Source organism: Peromyscus leucopus, chromosome 5 (genome assembly GCF_004664715.2).
Source record: "Peromyscus leucopus breed LL Stock chromosome 5, UCI_PerLeu_2.1, whole genome shotgun sequence".
Lineage (NCBI taxonomy): Eukaryota > Metazoa > Chordata > Mammalia > Rodentia > Cricetidae > Peromyscus > Peromyscus leucopus.
Window position 1 is genome coordinate 68059412 of NC_051067.1, and position 19782 is coordinate 68079193.

General features: G+C 41.3%; 1 protein-coding gene across 11 annotated transcripts in view; it reads left to right on the forward strand.

Annotated features, from left to right (window-relative positions):
- Cacnb2 (calcium voltage-gated channel auxiliary subunit beta 2) overlaps positions 1–19782 on the forward strand; it is a 356801-nt gene that overhangs the window by 304215 nt on the left and 32804 nt on the right. The window lies entirely within an intron of this gene.

Consider the following 19782-nt stretch of genomic DNA (forward strand, 5'->3'; position numbering starts at 1 on the left):
TTCAGTTGTGTTTTGCATGTATCAGAACCAGGCTTGGGTGTAACTGGAGACGGTGCTGGAGGAGCTGGGAGCCCAGGTGCAGCTCCCCGCCATGCTGTTCTCTGTGACCTTGAACGAGACACGAAATTGCTGGGCTTCAGTTTTTCATCTTTAAAATGAGAAGGCTGCTTTCTCTGGCAAAGGGCCCTTCTAGCTCTGACAGTGAAGATCGTGAAACATGATAGTTCAAGATATTTCGCTGAAATTACTTACCCAGGAATGGGGCCTTTCGAAAAGATAAAAATTAGAGTTTGGGGTAGAAGGAGCTTTCATGGCGGAGTAGGGGAACTTTGCAAATTTGAATATGACAACATGATGGGACAGTTGGGTACCTGTTGTCGAGTACACAGAGAAGCCGAGGTCCCAAAGGATGACTGGCTCTCCAGGACCATGGACTGTAGTCTGATGGCATGAGGCCTGGCAGCGAGCCTGGTTCTAGCTGGGCTAATGAAGATGGCATTAATCAATAGTGTGCATTGTTGAGATGGACAACGGTAGGAATGTCAACGTACCTACCTGCCCCCTAGGAGTTGTGACCTCCTTGTTCACGCTCTTGGTAAAAAGCTCCCATTTCCCAAGGAGAAGGCCTTGGTGGATAAGCTGGTAGCTGAGAAGCACAGCAAAGCACCTGACTAGTCTTTTGAAAGGTCAGTTTCAGTGTTGACTACATTAGCCTTGTGTTCAACCATGGGATGCTAGCAGGGAAGCATCCTTTCTATTCCCTTACAGTTCTCAGCACTTCTAATTTTTCCAACCATATGCCAAGAAATTCTTCCATTTTCTACAGATACCCACTCAGTGCCCTGTAATGTATTACATTCTGATATTCTGACTTAGAGTTTATGTACACTTTCTTGGTAAAAAGGCTCAGTCCCACAAGATTAGCTCCATTTCAGACACCAGTCTGAAGCAGGGGGTTCCTAAGTTAGACACGATTTGTCTGATTTGACTATACATTGGAAGTTTCTATACCTGTTCTCTGGACGCAATAATTTGTAAGAATGACTCATGGAAGACTGGAGAGATGGCTCAGCAATTAAGAGCACTGGCTGCTCTTCCAAAAGTCCTGAGTTCAATTCCCAGCAATCACATGGCAGCTCACAATCTGATGCCCTCTTCTGGTCTGCAGGCATACATGCAGACAAAGCACCTGTATGCATAAAAAAAATAAATAAGTCTTTAAGAAAAATAAAAAAGCCTGGCAATGGTGGCGCACACCTTTAATCCCAGCACTCTGGAGGCAGAGGCAGGCAGACCTCAGTGAGTTAAAGGACAGCCTGGTCAACAAAGTGAGTTCCAGGACAGCCAAGACTGTTACACAGAAAAAAACCTTGTCTTGAAAAAAAACCAAAAACAAACAAACAAACAAAACAAAAAAAAAAACCAGAATGACTCTTGACTCATGGAACTCATGAACAAAGTTTACTGACTAGATGACCAGTTTATTGTAAAAAGAATTCCACTCAGTAAGAATAATATGGGAGAAGGGCATAAACCAAGGCATTGGAATGGGGCAGAGCTTCCATGCTCTCTCAGGGTACCTCACCTCCCTGTTTACCAACCTAGAAGTTTCTTTTTCATTTTATGGAGGTGTTATTACTTACGTATGAATGATTGAATCACTGATCTCTGGTAATTAAGGCAATCTCAGTCCATTTTCTCTCCTATGGGTATCACTAGGTGAGGTCAAAATCTGTAACCCCTAATCACTGGTTGGATTCGCCTGGCAGCTCTGAGCCTGAGGCTAACCAGGAAGCCCTGGCCACTATCCAGTGGTTATCTCATTAGCATACAAGAAGACTCTTCATTTTGAAGAATCTAAGAATTTTAGGAATTATATTCTAGGGAGCAGGGGCATGTACCAAAACTGCATTCATTATAACATATGCTTATCCTTAGGCCACATTCCTAGAGGATAGCTATAATTATTGATTTATCTCCATGGAAACCTTATTGCTTTCCCTCCAAATAATGAATCTGTTCATCTACCTGGCGGTACTAATCTGGCAGAATTCAGATTGGTTATATACCGACAGTTACTCTTTGTTGAGCATACCTCCCTTGGCCAGGTAATGCACAGAGCTGTTAATTCCATTTGGTTTCACTTTTACAAAGTGGCTGAGAACAGCTGAGGGGCAGTGGCTTGCTTACACACCAAGTTCATGAACAAGACTGAACTCTCTAAGGATGTCTTAGTTTTTAAAAAAAAAAAAACAAAAAAACAGAAGGTGTGCAGTGAAAAACATATAATGTTAGTAAATATGTGATCCATAACTAGAAACCTTGTTAAGCTCCTGAAATAAGGAAACAATGGCAGCTGGAGGCCCGCATGGTGGTATTCAGGGCTTTGCCCATGTTTGCTCCACCTGTGATATTCCTCTTTCCAGTGAGAGGGGGTAGAATATGGACACAAATGTGGCAAGTTTTAAGCTTAAGGCACATCATGGGACCACAAATAGCAGCTGAACCTAGAAATCTGAGGCAGTAAGTTTTATATCGAATCAAAACAGAGAAGCTTGAAGCCACCACATTATAGAAAGGATAAGCGGCAATTAATATAAAGCTTGCAATAAAGCATGTGTCATCTGCTTTTGATAGATTCCTGCCGATGCTGCTACAGAATATGTTGAGTGCAGGTTTTCTTTTGTAACAAGGCTTCCACTTTCCTTCATCATCTTCTTGTTTGCAGACACAGGTTGAAAATCCCCTCCACATCTGATTCTATTGCACAGTAGGGCAACTATGGCTAACAATAAGGTATTGTCTATTTCAAAGCAGTTACAGAAAAGAATTTTGAATGTTCCTCCACAATGCAATAAATGTCCCAGGTGATGGGTACAATTACCTCTATTGTTACACATAGAGGTGGTGTGTATGTATCAAAACATTACACCACACTCCATAAATATGTATAGTTATAAGTCAATTATGAATAAATACTGAAGGAGTTGAATATTTTATTAGTTTTTTTAAAAAAAATATCCATCCAGGACTATCAGTAGCTATTCAGGGGCTAGCATGTATTCAGAGGCAGAGCACTTGCTGGGCCTCATGTTCAATTCTAGCACTGCAAGAAAAATCTTAACAATGAAAATAGGTATTCTGGAGCTCCTAGGGGGCCCTCCCATGAGGCAGGGACATTCAGGGGGGAAATGCTCTTCAAAGCCTTTTCCTGCTTGAACACACAACAGATTCCTTAGGTTTCATCCTAAACAATCGCAGGCATCCCCGATTACACCTGCCTTTGAGTGCAGGCCACAGGATGTTTGAAATGAAAGAGGAGTAAATTCTTCATCCTGCTTTTGTTGCTCTGTTCCCCAAACTCTTTTTCATACATCACGGGGGTAAATCCTAGAAGCCTATGATTACCTGAGTGGTTAAACTTCGGGATAATAGTCAGCATTTCTTTTCAAGAGAAGAAAAATGGATTTGGTGTGACACTCATGTTTGATGAGTATGCTATATCATAATCATAGATGGATATGTTTGTCTCTTTCTACAAAGTCAGACTTTATTAAATGGCAGCTTTCACTGGTTACTGTTAAATCAGGATTGATGGAGGCGACTTGGAATTATACAAAAGCAGACCGGCATCTCCAGAATCTTTTAATCAGAACAACTGAGGAGCTGCAGTCTCTGAGGAAGTAGTCTGTGCACACATGACACAGGGGACTTGGGGTTTTATAGAATGGAAAAGGGGTGATGGATAAGTCCATCTGCAGGTCAGTTTCCCTGCAGTCTTGGAATGGTAGACACCAGCAGGTTTGGTATGGGAATCTCCTCATCAGAAGCTTCCATAAAAGTTATGAGTCAAGGCAGCCTTTCTGTGCAGAGCTTCTCAGTCCACCTAGGCCATTAGTCCTTCAGTTCCAGCTTTCTGATGGTCCACATTGATAGCTGGCCCTTGGCAAACACAGACTTTCCCATTCTAATCTTTTTTTTTTTTTTTTTTTTTTTTTTGGTTTTTTCGAGACAGGGTTTCTCTGTGTAGCTTTGTGCCTTTCCTGGAGCTCACTTGGTAGCCCAGGCTGGCCTCGAACTCACAAAGATCCGCCTGCCTCTGCCTCCCAAGTGCTAGGATTAAAGGCGTGCGCCACCACGCCCGGCTCCCCATTCTAATCTTAACCACTAATATTAACTCTAAAATTTTATATCACATTGAATAGTAACTATATGAATCTGCATATAGTTACCTATATTACTGTACATATCCACCCATATATGTATGTAACAGAATGGCTACAATAGGCTTAAAGAAACCATAGCAGAGTTCAGAGTCCTAGAGAAAGAGGCAGGAAGATGACAGAGATGCAAAGAATCTCTGTGGTGGGTTAGTTAACCAGCTGTGTATGGAAGGAAAACTGCCAGAGATGCTGCTGCAGATATAAGCCACAGAGATGCAGGTTTGAGCTGAGCCTCAGGCTCAAGTCAAGCTACAGAACCATGAGTCAAGTCGGTATATGTGTTATCAAGTGTTCTCTAGAGGAACAGAACCAAGGGGATGGAATGGATGGATGTTTGTATGGCAATTCATTAGATGAACTTTAAAATAGTAACAATGGCCAAACCACTCCTAGAATGCTGAGACCCTGTCATTGGTCCTAGAAGCTGGATGCTTCAACAGTTGGAGGAGTTCCAAAATAGCTGTATTTCACGGGGGCGGGGGAGGGGGCGGGGTGAGGTGATGACCAGTAGTCACTCAACCAACAAGATAGGGTTCATCAGTAGTCCTACTCTGGCACGAGGCACCCAAAGGTTCCTGGAGAGCCACTGGCCCCCAGTCCACACTGGAAGCTTAGAAATACTGGTCTACTATCAGCAAGGAAGCAGCAGCAGCAGCAGCAGCAGCAGCAGCAGCAGCAGCAGGGACGAAGTAATCAACTCTGCAGCAAGATGGAAGGCCAAGCAAGCAAAACCGAGACAAACCTCCTCCTGAAGTACCCTTTTTAATCTGGGATGCTACCAGAAGCGGCTGCCCATAACCAGAGTGGGATTTCTCGCATCAGTCAAGGCAATCAGGTTATTCTAATTTGTGGCAAGCTGACATTAAAACCACCCGTAATAATGCAGGATCATGAACGCCGTAGAGGACTGATCTCAGAAGGATCAATGGGGCACGTGGGGGCGGGAGAAGGGGGCTGAATGGTAATAAGGTAGGCCACGTTGGCAGTGGCAGCTGAGCCAAGCTGAAGTCCCTCAGCCAATGGGCAGTTTCCTGTCAGTCCATTTGTCATTAACTGGATGGTCAGATGTCAGGGTGGTGGAAGCCATCACTGCTTGGTCTAGGGGTCCTCTATATGGAGTCCAGATAAAGATGCTGTATGCTGTGTTTGATTAAGTTCTCAGACCTGTTTCCTCTGGTGCAGTTTTAATGTGCCCATGTGCTCATGTTCTCCCCGTCTATTTTGAAAAGCGTATAGGGTGGTACCCTTTTTTGCTTTTACAAATAAGTTAATTATTGCTCTGTGTCTTATGGGTGATGCTAGACAGATGGCCGTGTTTACAGGCACAGTAAAGTGCAGCGTCATCCTGCTTCTGTGTTTACATTCAAAATGGGACCAAATGCTGCACAGCCTAAAAAAATCCCTTTTACAAAATAGCCCGATATCAGTACTACTGATTTTATGTGATTTCATATGTATGTGTGTATATGTATGTGAGATGTGTGCCTGTGTGTGTCTTGAAGTCCCATTCCTGATTTTTTTCTGTGAAGAGTAAACACAAACTTTATAGACTTTGTGATCCTATCTCTTAACAAGCCTGTGTTGAGCAATCACAGGACCATACCTAAGAATCTTATGGCTTATGATAACCAAATAAATTAAGGAAAATACTGGATTTTCAATAGTAAGACTGTGGTGATATTTTATTTGTGCTAAAATATGGTGATATTTTATTTGTGAATTAATAAATAAAGCTTACCTGGAGATCAGGGGGGAAAGGCCAGCCATTTTAAGTAAACAAAGAAGTCAGGCAGCCCATGCCCTTAATCCCTTAGCAGGCAGGGTCTCTGTGTGTTCAAGGCCACATTAGGGAACAGAGCCAAGTGTGGTGACACGTGCCTTTAATCCCAGTACCAACCACAGAGACCTGGAGGTCTGTGCAGACAGACAGTGACAGAGCTGTGTAGGAAGAGGAAGTGAGGTAACTGGGCTAAGAGCCAATGAGAGGGCAGAAAAGCAAGGCATATAAGCCCGCGTAGACAGGAAGCCGCTCTCTTTGGAAGCTGCAGGGGGGTTGTTGAGGTGAGGTTGTTGGCTGATGGCTTTCCGTATTTCCCTGATCTCTCTAAGGCTTTAACCCACATTTCTGGCTCCGTGTTTTTTATTTAATAAGACCATTTAGAAATTTGTTTACAGTAAGGCTGACATTCTTTCATAAAAATTGTTAACCAACTACTAGGTCTAACTTCTGAGACAGTACATTCAGTGTACAAGGAAAAATACCCATGACTCATAGTCAAGTGATATTTTTAATTTTTTTCTATATTTTATTCCATGCCTATGTGTAGCATGGGGTATGTGAACATGAGTCTGGTGCCCGTGGAGGTGGGAAGAGAGTATTGGATCCTCTGGAGCTGGAGCTACCAGCTGTTGTGACCTGAGTACTGGGAAAGCCACTCAGGTTCTCTGAAAAAAAAAAAAAAAAAAAAAAACAGTGGCAGCTCCTAACTGCTGAGTCATCTCTCCAGCCCCTCAAGCAATGGTTTTAATTTAAAAAGTTTATCTCCCAAATTGATCGTCTACTTGTTCTGTCCATGTAACTTTTCCTTGAATGGCTCCAGGCTATTTCAGAAAAGTAACTTGCTCTCAAAGGAGAATGAGTTACCTACATTTAGGGCATGAAAATATTATGCCTTTGGTTCTGTTGATGCTTTCCAACAATGAATTTTAAATAGCTTCCAGGCAGTAAAAGCAAATCTAGAATATAGGTACCCTTTTTCCCCCAAAGACATTTGTTTGTAGGACCCACCTCTCACTTTGATAAGCTTATGTGCATTTGCCAGTTTTAAGTAATACTTCATTTATTTGAAGATTATGAATTTTTAATGTTAGATTATTAAAATTCGAAATGTTAGAAGTATGGGATTATATTTTCTCTTTTTTAAGTTGTCAGCCTGGTCAGTAAATGATTGTTACTCCTGGCCTTGGAGAGGAAGGCAACCCCTGTGTCTAAGTGTTACCTATGGACATTAATCATTTAGAATGTCTCTCTTGGGAAACTTACACTCACACAAAGAATGGACAAAGTTCATTGTTCTCTTCAGTGGAGTTCCAGCAGGTCAGAGAAATCCCATTCTTCTCTGAGTTCCCATCGCCAAGAATATGCCCTGGATGTGAGAGAGACACTTAACAAGTAAATTCTGGAGTTCAGGGGAAATAACTTAATAGCTGTCCTGATTCTGTCAAGTGTTACAAGCTCAATTACAGAAAATAGAACCCACAAATTTCACCTGTTCTGTCATTTTCAGGCCCAAAGCTTAGGAGCTGTGGAGAACATAGATACATTTATCCTCTGCTGGTGGGCGTGAAAATTAGCAATTTTTTCTGAAGGGGAGTTTGGTACTTCATGGCAAACTTTTAAAGATGTAAATACCTTTTGATCTAAGAATTTGTGTAAGGAAACAGGAAAATATACTTTTAGATTTCTTTTTTAATAGGATTTTGAGAATTTCATACATGAGGACTCTTCCCTCCCCCAATCTATGATCTCTTTTTAAATTACTGTCATAGGTACACATATACACACACACACACACACACACACACACACACACACACGTAAAACAACTGAGGGCTTTCTTGTTTTGGTGTGTGTATTAAAGCACATGATCTGGACCATCACCCAAAGGGATCACAGCCTCTTTCGTAAGACTTTAATTTCATTCCTTTCTACTTAGTCTCCAGTTTCTTAAGGCCTTTATGTGTCATAGCATCTCATGAACATATAAAGTTTATTTCAGTCTCTCTCATAAAGTTTTACTAATTATTAAAAATAACACTTATTTTTATTTGCTATCTATTGGACATAGAGCTTTTGCATTGCATTTCTTATTTTTCCTAGTTTTTTTTTCACATTTTCATTCTTAATTATGTGTGTGGGGATGGCACATGTGTGCAGGTGTTCATGTAGGCCAGAAGAGGGGATTAGATCCCTTGAGACTGAAGTTACAGGGAGTTGTGAGCTGGTAGATATGAAAGCTAGGAATAGAACTCAGGTTTACTGCAAGAACAGCAAGCATCCTTAACTGCTGAACTATCTCTCCAGTCCCCCAGTCAAATTTTTCAAAGCACATACAGCTGAATTCTTTCTAAATATTACCTACAGAAGTCAACTATTTAGATTGCAATAACCCCTAAAAAAGGAACGTTGTTTGTGAACTCAGCATCCATCTAACAGCTTAGAGATTTTTTTTTTTTAATTTTTTTTTTTTTTTTTTTCGAGACAGGGTTTCTCTGTGTAGCTTTGCGCCTTTCCTGGAACTCACTTTGTAGACCAGGCTGGCCTTGAACTCACAGAGATCCACCTGGCTCTGCCTCCTGAGTGCTGGGATTAAAGGCGTGTGCCACCACTGCCCGGCTTAACAGCTTAGAGATTATATACACACTTTTGTGAAAACCAAAAAGAATCCAATATGGCTGGTTATATTGGATATGCAAATTTTAACCTTGGTCCCTTTAAATAGATGCTTTCTTTCCGTATGTGTTTTTCAGTGGCTACACATATCTATATATCCACTAAGACATGACATAGGTTATTTGCCCATCTAGACAACTTCTCAGTTCCCTAAAAAGCAGAAGCAAAGAGTTTATGTGGGTGATGTAACACAGCAGAAGTCCAAAGTAAGAGGAGGAAGGGAGGGAGGGAGGAAAGCCAATGTGATAGCCATCCTTGACTTGACTGCCTCTCAGTGTGACTGATTGCTTAATCCTTCAGATTGTCCCTTGAGGTACTATAGAAACCATGTCTCAAGACAGTCAGATAGATGATGTTACTTAGCACTTGAAATCACGCTTGTTCCGAGGTCTGCCCCTTGGACATCATGTCTGTTCCTCTCTGTACTCAAGCATGATGAAGAGGATCCCATACCACTCACGGGTCTCATATAAGGGGATTGCCAAGAAGATGCTTGGCACAAGAGGCAGGTAGGGACCAAAAAGATCTGTAGGGGTACTTGAGAGGTGTCTATACTATTATTAGACATGGTTTTTTTTTCTTTTTTTAGACATGTTTTTACTATTAAAAATATTTTGTTTACCTCAAATTACATATAATATACGGTTTAAATAAGTTACACCACTTGGGCTGATGATGCACACACACACACACACACACACACACACACACACACACACACACACACACAGCAATAAACTATCTAACAAAACCCCAGTACCATAGAGGGGAAATCTCCTCCTGTCAAGGGAGTTCAAGAGACCCACCCAAACAATATGGGCTATTGCCATTGCCCTTGGTTGCCTCCCAGAATTTGGAGGTAAGTCTCTGTTGTTGAAGATACCATGCACTTCAAACACAGGACTTGGAAGTATTAAGACAGGAACTGACCTGAAAGCCTCATAGTATCAGAAGATGTTGTTCAAACTGTAAAGGGAGAGAAACAATCAGTAGGGTAGTCCTACTCAGCTATAAAAATCCCTGAACCACAAAACCTGGGCCAGTAAGATATCCACAGTAGTGAAGCAGTGGCACTTTTACCTTGGAGGTAATCAACAGCTGTCTAATTGGACCAAAAGGCCCTTGCAGCAGTGGGGAAATCATGGCTAGTTCTGTAAACCTTGTCAACTACCTGTGGCTGGGAAGTCATAGAGCCTAGAGGAGAACCTACTTCTGCCACTATACTAAACCCATGTACTATCTGTTTTCTGAATCCCTACCCTTAGACCCACATGTAAGTGTGCTCTCACCCCCCATCAAAGTTCTGTTTTGCAACAGATGGAGAGCATAACAGAGATGCACACATGATCAAAATGCAGACAAAGAATGACTGTGGGATATATAGATCTGAAATGCAACCCCTAAACCCAAGGCTTAGGAAAAATTATGGAAGAGGAAGTGGAAAGATGGTAAGAAGCAGATGCCCAAGACACCCATGGATAGATTGTATCCCCTAGACATAAGAGGAAAAAGGCATCCATCCAATAATGTTGCCTGAACAAGACCAGTGTCAGTAATGATAATACCAGTTGACATGCCAATGTAGACAAGTGAGATTCCACATGGTTCCACCCATAGAGGAAGAGGCATAAGAGGTCAATGGCTGCTGAGAAAGGGAGAATCCAGGGAAAACTCCCACACAGGTTATCTCATTCCAAGTGGTCAGCCCTGGACACATACATATCCAAACTAAATGGACTCCATAGGCTATACATACATATCTGCACATATCTGTCAATCTATACATACACCGATACAGATACACACACACACATGCACATAGAAACACACTCACACACTTTTTTATATAAAAGACATGTTTCTTCTTTTCAGTAATTAGAAGTAATGCCATATCTCATGTTTCTCTCTCTCTCTCTCTCTCTCTCTCTCTCTCTCTGTGTGTGTGTGTGTGTGTGTGTGTGTGTGTGTGTGTGTGTGTGTGTTTGTAAGAGGAGTAATTGAGATGATTTACAAAGCATATTGATTTCTATGGTTAGTATTCAAATTAAGCTTATTCTTATCTATTGTATTCTAAAACTATTTGGAAAAAAGAAGTGTGTTTCCAGTTAAATCATGTTTCTAGCACTGCAGATCTGGTCCATGTGGACTGAAGGTGATTGCAGAGTAGTATCTGCTTACTTTTTGTTTCCTTTGGTTTGGTTTTGATGTTTTGAAGAAAACCACTTTGTAGCTCAGGATGTCCTTGAACACATGTTCCTCCCGTCTTGGCCTCTTAAATGCTGGGGTCACTGGAATGTGCCACCATTGCCAACTGCTAATTATTTTCCACATTTTGCCTTCTGAAGGCCATAGAGTTTGTAAATATCTGGGAGACTGAAATGGAGATGTCTTGAGTGACCATTTGGAACATCTTTGACTTTTTTTTTTTTTTTTGAGACAGGGTTTCTCTGTGTAGTTTTGGTTCCTGTCCTGGCTCTCGCTCTGTAAACCATGCTGGCCTCAAACTCACAGAGATCCGCCTGGCTCTGCCTTCTGAGTGCTGGGATTAAAGGCATGTGCCACCACTGCCTGGCCCATCTTTGGCCCTTAAAGACGTTATATCTTTAATGTTATGTGTGTGTGTTGCCTGCATGCATGTCTATACCATGTGTATTCCTGGTGCCTGAGGAAACCAGAAGAAGGCACAAATGGTGCTGAACTGCCATGTGGGTGCTGGGAATTGAACCTGGATCCTCTGGAAGGGCAGCCAATGTACTTAATCATTAGGCCATCTCACCTGTCTCATATTACAAGGTTTTTTTGTTTTTTGTTGTTTTTTCAGAGCTCATTTGTGGATTTAAATGATAATTTGGTCACACTGAGTGTCCCTCATTCCTAAACACCTTTTCATCCACAGTACAGATTTCTGTCTTCCCTGGTGTTCACTTGTTTGGACCCCATCCGACCTTCTTTGTCGGAGCATCTGCCAGCCACAGAGCCTTCCTTTAGAAAGGCCCACAACCCCAACTGGATCAGGCCCTCTGAATAAGTGAGACAGTTGATTAACTTGATCTGTTTGAGAGGCATCCAGGCAGTGGGACCGGGACCTGTCCTCAGTGCATGTGCTGGCTGTTTGGAACCTGGGGCTTATACAGGGACACTTGGCTCAGCCTGGGAGGGGGGGACTGGACCTGCCTAGATTGAATCTACCAAGTTGAACTCAATCCTCAGGGGAGTCTTTGCCGTGGAGAAGAGGGGAATGAGGGGTGGGCTGGGGGGATGGTGGGGGGGGGGAGAACAAGGGAATCCATGGCTGATATGTAAAATTAAATTAAATTATAAAGTAAAAAAAAAAAATTTAAAAAGAAAGACCCACAACAGCCAAGTCAGGCTACAGGGGGAAAAACTGTACATTTCTATAGAATTGATTACCCACAATTCTCTGTGCTAACTTGCTCTGCAAAATTGTTTGGTTTGGTCATGGAGATGATCTGCTCAGTTCTTTCAGTTCAAGAAAACAAACCACTCCCAGTGAAATAGGAAAAAAGATGCTCCAATACTTGCATACCTCTTGATCTCTAGAGCTTACAACCTCAGCAAAGACCGCAGCTGCTGAGCAGAGGATAAAGTGATGCTGGCTAATTACCACAAAACATAATGTGTCTGCCTGTGCTTGTCAGCACGGACTCTGAATGGGCTTTTCTCGCATTTATTTAGAATGCTTCTTTGGAAATTCCTTGGAGTGTGTAATTTTCTAAATAAGTATAGAATAGACATTTTATAATAGTTTAAATGCCGGGCAGTCATTTAAAGAGACCCTGCTATTGATTCCACTTAAATCCTTCCCTCCCATCCTTGAGAGAGAGAAAAATACTGCGAGGAACCATTGTGGCCAAGGTAAAAGTAGGCAGCGCCTCAGGCCTGAGTTTGCTGGGCCACACTCTGGACCGAGGCCCCTCAGGGGGTGTTGTTGCTGTTGTCTGGAAAGATAGCCCCACATCATTCCACTGTTTGTGTTTTGTTTGTTTTCGTACTTCACAGAAAGATAGAAGCAACACTGGGAGAAAGTGGCTAGGAAACAGGATATTCAAGTGGGTGAAGCATAAGCAAAGAATATAAATAAAGCTGTTTATCTGAGATTTGGATGAGGCAAGTACACAAAAGATATAGCCAGCTACTAAGAGTCCTAATAGTTGTGTTTGAATCCAGCTACATGGGAAGCCAGGCATCTCCACTGCTTAGCTTGTCTTCTGTCCGAGGTCAGCATGAGTTCTCCCACTGGTGTCCCAGGCAACATGCAGAAGCAAGCCCTGTGTCCTGGACTACCCTGTCCAGTCAGTTTATGCAACGCTGAATTAAAAACAAAAATTCAAGTAAAAAAGAATTCTAAGTACATGCGTATCAAAATACATAGCAGATTTCTACTTAAAGAACATTTATCAATTTTTTTCAATGCATACAGGAATTTCGAACAAAGAAATAATATTTGACTAGAATGGGCTTTGGTATAAAAATACTGTAGAGAAGGCCAGGCTTAGTGACATGTAACTACAATCCTAGCCATCAAGAGGCTAAGAAAGGAAGATCATGAGTTCAATTAGTCCACTCATGAAGGCTCAACCCTCATGACCTGATTGATTCCTAGAGTTCCACCTTTATACCATCACTTTGAGATTAGGACTTAACCTTTGATTATGGGAGCGTAAGCAGACAGCCTGAAGAAGCTAGTAACTGATGCTCTAGTATACCTGAGTGGGAGACTATGGATCCAGGGTGAATAGTCTGAGAAAGGAAGTGTGCTACATTGCTGCATATTTCTGTTTTCACTATTATACTAGCAATAGGATTCTGTAATTCCAAGCACTATCCCTGTTTGGTTGTTCATGGATGCTGCCCTATTTTTCCTTTCAAATAAGATTGTAGCTGAAAGTTTTCCTGTGCCCATCCTGCTCCTACGGCCTCACTGTCCCGCAGCCACTCAGACCCAAATGAATACATAGAGTCTAATATTAATTACAAACTGCATGGCCTACTGGCTCAGGATTCTTGTTAGCTAGATCTTACATCTTAAATTAATCCATTTCTATAAATCCATACTTTGCCACATGGCTCATGGCTTACCAGTATCTTTACATCTTGCTTCTCATGGCGGCAGCTGGCAGCATCTGTTCTTCTTTTCTCCTTCCTCCTCTCTAGTTAGAATGCCCCACCTAACCCTATTCTGCCTCGCCATTGGCCAGACAGCTTTATTTATCAACCAATCAGAGCAACATATTTTCACAGCATACAAAAAGACATTCCCCCATCATAAGATCTTTAAGGTTATATTTTAGGAATTACTATTTACTTCTTGGAGCTTTTACAAGTTTATCACTTTAAATTATCTGTTTAGAAGATAAAATAAATATCCCATGTATTTTGTTTTATATACAACTCTAACTTCATATTCTAAAAGTTTAATAGTTTTAGCATGATGAAATTTCAAATTTTATTTTAAAACACTTACTCCTTCGCTAGGACTGGTGATGTAAATCTGTAATCCTTGCTACTCATAAGACTGAGGCAGGAAGATAACAAGTTTAAGGTTAGCCTCAAGTCCAACTTGGTCAACTTCATAGATCCTGTCTTAAAGTAAAAAATTAAAAGAGGGTTGAAGCTGTGGTCAGCAGTATCATACCTGTTTAGCATGTTTGAGATCCCAGGTTCATTCCAAAGTAACACAAATATAGGAACACACACACACACACACACACACACACACACACACACACATACTGCTTAATTCTAATTAAATTAAGTAAACACAGATATACTTGCATTTATAGATGTGTAACTAAAACTTAATCCTGATCAGACTATAGCCTGGTGTCTGTAGTGAGTTAACCATTCCCAACAGTGTCCTGTGTAGAGTAGCTGCTGAATATTTGGTTCCACTAAAAGAAAGAAATCAACTTGATTTCTCTAACAGTAACTAAAGTATAACTAATACTATGGGAAATACATGAAACATTTATCAAAATAGGAATTCAAATCACCTGAATGGTTAGCAACTCATTTCTGAGATTCATAGGTAAGTAAGAATGGTTTTATATATATGCACATATGTTACATATGCACACTTATGCATACATGTTACATATATGTATATAACACATGCAAGTTATGTAACACATATGTGTGACATACCATGTGTATACATTTATCTATCTATCTATCTATCTATCTCATCTATCTATGTTATGTGTGTGAGCATATACATATATATGTATATATATATATAACATATATTATATTATTGTGTAACATTGAAGGCAACATAGTGAAGGGAGTTTTAAAGCCATTATATCTTGTTAAGGGGCCATACTTTTAACTCAATTCCCTATGATTTTCTTTATAGTCTAGCATAGCAGAACTAGCTTACAAATAGCTTAGAAATCAATTAACTGGACTTTACAGGAGCTTGCTTCAAAGCCCACCACAACTGCTTACTCCACTCACCTAACTCCCTCTTAGATGAGCTAAGTGTTAGACCATCTGTCTCTCTTCTACCCCTACCTTGCCTTTTCCCCTGCCTGTACCCCATCTTCCTGTTCCATTGAGAAAGTGAGTCATTGAGATAACATTCTATCGTTGAAGCCTCTAGTATATGTGTATACTCTACCTTCTTGCCTTTGTCTAGCATGGAATTCATTGTTTCTACCTAAGCATTTACCATCAAGTCGTTCTTCATTTTCATGTATCATCATATTTTTATTCACATCTATTGAAAGAGAAAATAAAAATTGTGACATTCCAATTCCATCCCTTTCTTTCTCATCACAGATTTCCCTGGACATTCTATATACCCACTGTGTCTTCTCCTTTTATTCTCCCTCTTCTGTTGGGTTTTAGCCCCTATCATGCTGCTGAACTGGTTATCAACAGCTGGCCTTTGGGTTACAAGGTTCATACAGCAGTTTCTGGTCCTCATCCTCTTGGCCTACTAGAAGATTCTGACACACCTGCTCTGTCTCTGCAGCTGTGAACTCTGGAGAGCAGGCAGTCTCAGTAATGCTCTTCATTAATGTACCCTCATTGTTCAAAACAATCTCTAATACAAAGATAATAGATGGATGGACTGAAGGTTCACAGATCATTGAGAATTCAGAAAAGCCTTTCTTATCACCCTGATTTATTTGGCCCGTCCAGCCTCCCCATGTTTACTCTATGCTGACTTATCTCTATGTAACTTTTGTAACTTCTTTGAAATGCACTACTTATGGAATCATCTCTGCTAGAATATTAGATCATGTCAGATCAGCAATTTGAAATATTTTTAAAGATTTATTTATTTATTATGTGTGTTTGGCTTGCACCTTGTGTGTACCTGGTGTCACCAGAGGTCAGAAGAAGGTGTTGGATTCTCTGGAACTGGAGTTACAGATAGTTGTGAGCCACCATGTGGGTGCTGGGCACCAAACCCAGTCATCTGCAAGAACAACAAGTGCTCCTAACCACTGAGCCATGGCTTTCCAGCCCCTTCTCTTGTTGATCATCCCATCTAATGGTAATTAGGTTGTATTTTTCTTTAAATTTATTAAAAGATAGCAAGTTGGGAGTAGCTCATATTTAAGGCAAGCCCATCATAACCACTAGAAGAGAAACTATAAATTTCATCCTATGCTCTTTGCTCCTTCCTAATGAAAATGTATGCTTTGCTACTTAACATAATATAATGCAGCTTTGTAAGAATAAAGAAGTCTCCATGCATAAAAATCTACATAATTGTACTAATCATAATTGGAAGTTTTTAATCTTCAAGGAATTCCCTTTGGCCTTTGAATAGTATTATGCAACTGGCATGCTTTAGTAAAATTAAAATAAACATTATGCTGCACTTATTTAAACTATTAGTTTCAATATGAACTCATTAAGCCAACTATTGGGGAGAAAGCTGGAGCTAGTATCATAGATCTATGATGGTCTGTTTATTCTGCTTCATGACCAGAGGAGTTCATAACAGAATTATCTTCTACTTACAATAATTGCTTTCTGAGAGTGAAGCCTAGTAGCTGTAGGAGGCTGTGAGGACGTAAGAGCTGCTCTTGCTGTAAGCTCATCTCTGATAGGCTTCCACAGAAACTTTTGTAGAGCCAGAAGAACACCCACTAGATATAAAACACCGAAAGTCCTGTGGCCACAGAGCTATCCAAGACCATCCTCTGGGACCTGTTATACTAGCTTTTTGGGTACACATCTGTCACTGGATGACTCTAGACAGACTGTCTGACTAGAGTGAGGGATAGAGGGCTGGAGTCAGCAGAAGCATCTAAAGGTGGACAGCTGGAGTAGTGTTAGGAGATATTTCTGGAATCCTTTTGGGTCTCTAGGTCAAGTAGGGCTAGTGTGAGAGTAAAGGATCGGAGGGTGGTGATGATACCAGGTGGCTTGGATCTTTAGCAGCATGTCTAGTAACTGCAGGGCTCACCTTAGAATGAAGTGTATTCATCTCCAGAGGAAGTTCATGATGACAGCCATAAACTGATGAAAAGTGTAAGGAAACAGAATTGAGGCATGCGGTTGAACCACAGAGTTCTTAGTGACACTGTGGAGGACACTGGGCCACAGCATTCAGGGCTGCCACAGCAAAGGTACATAGAAAATCAGTCTTGCACACACACACACACAAAAAAAAATTAATCAACTTGCAAAGTAAAGCTATCATGTTCCTGAAATAACTTCCAGGCTATTAAAAATCCTTATAGTTAATACTTCATCCCAAGGAATTTTCCATAGCTTTCTACTCATTTTTTTTTTTTTCAGAATGAAAATAGCTATGTCCTTCCTCATGGTCTCCCTAAGTAGCTTTTTAGAAGCTATGAAGCCACAGAATTTTAATATCTCAATTCTTGTTGCATGAAATACTGCCTTATATCCTGAGGGAAAAAAAGAAAGATGTATCCAAATAAATGAAAAACATTACTTACCATTGCTACTGACATACTAAACCTCAAGTTGATTCAAGCAAAACAATATGAAAGTGTGTGACTTTTCTAATGAATGACAGTTTTCCCTTGTGAACCTGCTCAGTTATTATGAGAATCAAGGTAGATTCATGCCTTTTTTCTTTCTTTTGGAGGGTACTAGTCAACTGTAGCTGGAAGTTTCTCCAGTCCCACCTGGCCCCACAGTCACTTATAAAATAATCACTCAGAGGCTTAATATTAATTGTGAATTACATGGCTTATGGGTCAGGCTTCTTGCTTAGCTAGTTCTTATAACAACTCAACCTATTTCTATTAACCTAAATGTTGCCACATGGCCATGGTATTACCAGTCTGCTGGCATCTTGTTGTTCCTTGGGTGGCAGCTGGTGTCTCTACTCACTCTCCTTTCTTCTCTCACTATCTCTTTTGGATTTTCCCACCTGGCTCCATCCTGTCCTGCCATAGGCCAATGCAGCTTTATTTATTCGCCAATGGGAGTAACATATTCACAGCGTATGAAAAGATATCCCACAGCAGTTCACTTTTTAACACTATGTAAAATATAATTTTCAGATCTTCAAAATTTCATACAAACATGTAAATAGCCTGAAACTGCCATGAAGTTTACTAAAAGAACTTGGGCTTTTGGGGGGAGGAGGTTGCGTTTGGTTGTAATCCATTGCTTACAACCTGGGACAATTTTGTTGTGGTGTGTTTTGTTTCTATGAAGTGGGTCTTGCTCTTTAGGCCAGGTTGACTTTGAACATGCTCTCATCCTGCCTAAGCCTTCCAAGTGTTGAGGTTAGCCATGTGAGCCACCACGCCAGGCTTCTGGGAAAGCTTTTGGAGCCTCATCTGGGAAAACAACCATTGGTGATTTAGTGATATACTCATCAGTGTATGCACAGCACTCAGCACACTGCTTGCCAGGTGGCAGACACTCCCACAGTCTTGCTTTTCTAATGTCACCTGCAAAGGGAAGAACCACCTAGAAGAAAAGAATGGGAGTTTTTAACTTTTGTATCATGTGCTGGTTCTCATCTCCTTAGGTACTGGAAATAGGGTGAAGACAGTAGTAACTAAGACATGGCTTTAATGTTCTTTTTTTTTTTTTTTTGATTTTCGAGACAGGGTTTCTTGTGTAGCTTTGCACCTTGCCTGGAACTCGCTTTGGAAACCAGGCTGGCCTCGAACTCACAAAGATCCGCCTGCCTCTGCCTCCTGAGTGCTGGGATTACAGGCATGCACCACCACCACCCAGCTTTTTTTTTTTTTTTTTTTAAAGATTTATTTATTTACTATGTATACAGTGTTCTGTCTGCATATGTCCCTGCACACCAGAAGAGGGCACCAGATCTCATTACAGATAGTTGTGAGCCACCATGTGGTTGCTGGGAATTGAACCCAGGACCTCTGGAAGAGCAGCCAGTGTTCTTAACCTCTGAGCCATCTCTCCAGCCCCTGGCTTTATATTCTTAAAGCACTTTTACTTCATTAGCTGGAGGGTGATGTGCTACTCTCTTGTGAAGTAGTGTTTATTGATTTGGTAATCTATTTAGGTTTACTTCACGAGGTGATCTATAGTAAGCTTTGAATTCTATGTGCCATAAAGGGGGCAACAGAGCACAGGCACCTTACTAGTCAACCTTAAACAACGTAGCACGTGCCCATGTGGCTCCTTGGCACAGGGTTGTAAGTAAAACTGGACTGGATGATCCACTGCTACCTCAGGTGTCTTGTGCTTCACAGCAGGAAAGCAAGTTAGAAAGGGATGCAGGAGAGTGGTCTGAGGATGTGGTCCTCAGAGAAGTGACAGAGTCCAGTGACAGCGGAATGGCCACAGTGATTCCCAGCCGACCTGGCATCCTAATCACGACCCTGAATAAACCTGTGTACAAATATAATTCTACAACAGCCAGCCCTGGAGTTCCCCTTATAGATGTCTTATCAGGGCTGTAGGCTAGCCCTGTGTCTATGCAGTCCATTTTCTCTGCCACCTTACCTTAAGCCCTGATGAAGCTTCTCTAATAAAGCCCGTGAGCCTGAAGCTGGGAGAAGAGCAGTTTGAACTCAGTCTCAGAGCTCATCCTGATTTTTGGTCTAGAAGGCTGACCTAGCTTTGCTGCCCTCAAGGTCTAGATCATCTCTTGGGTCCCACTGT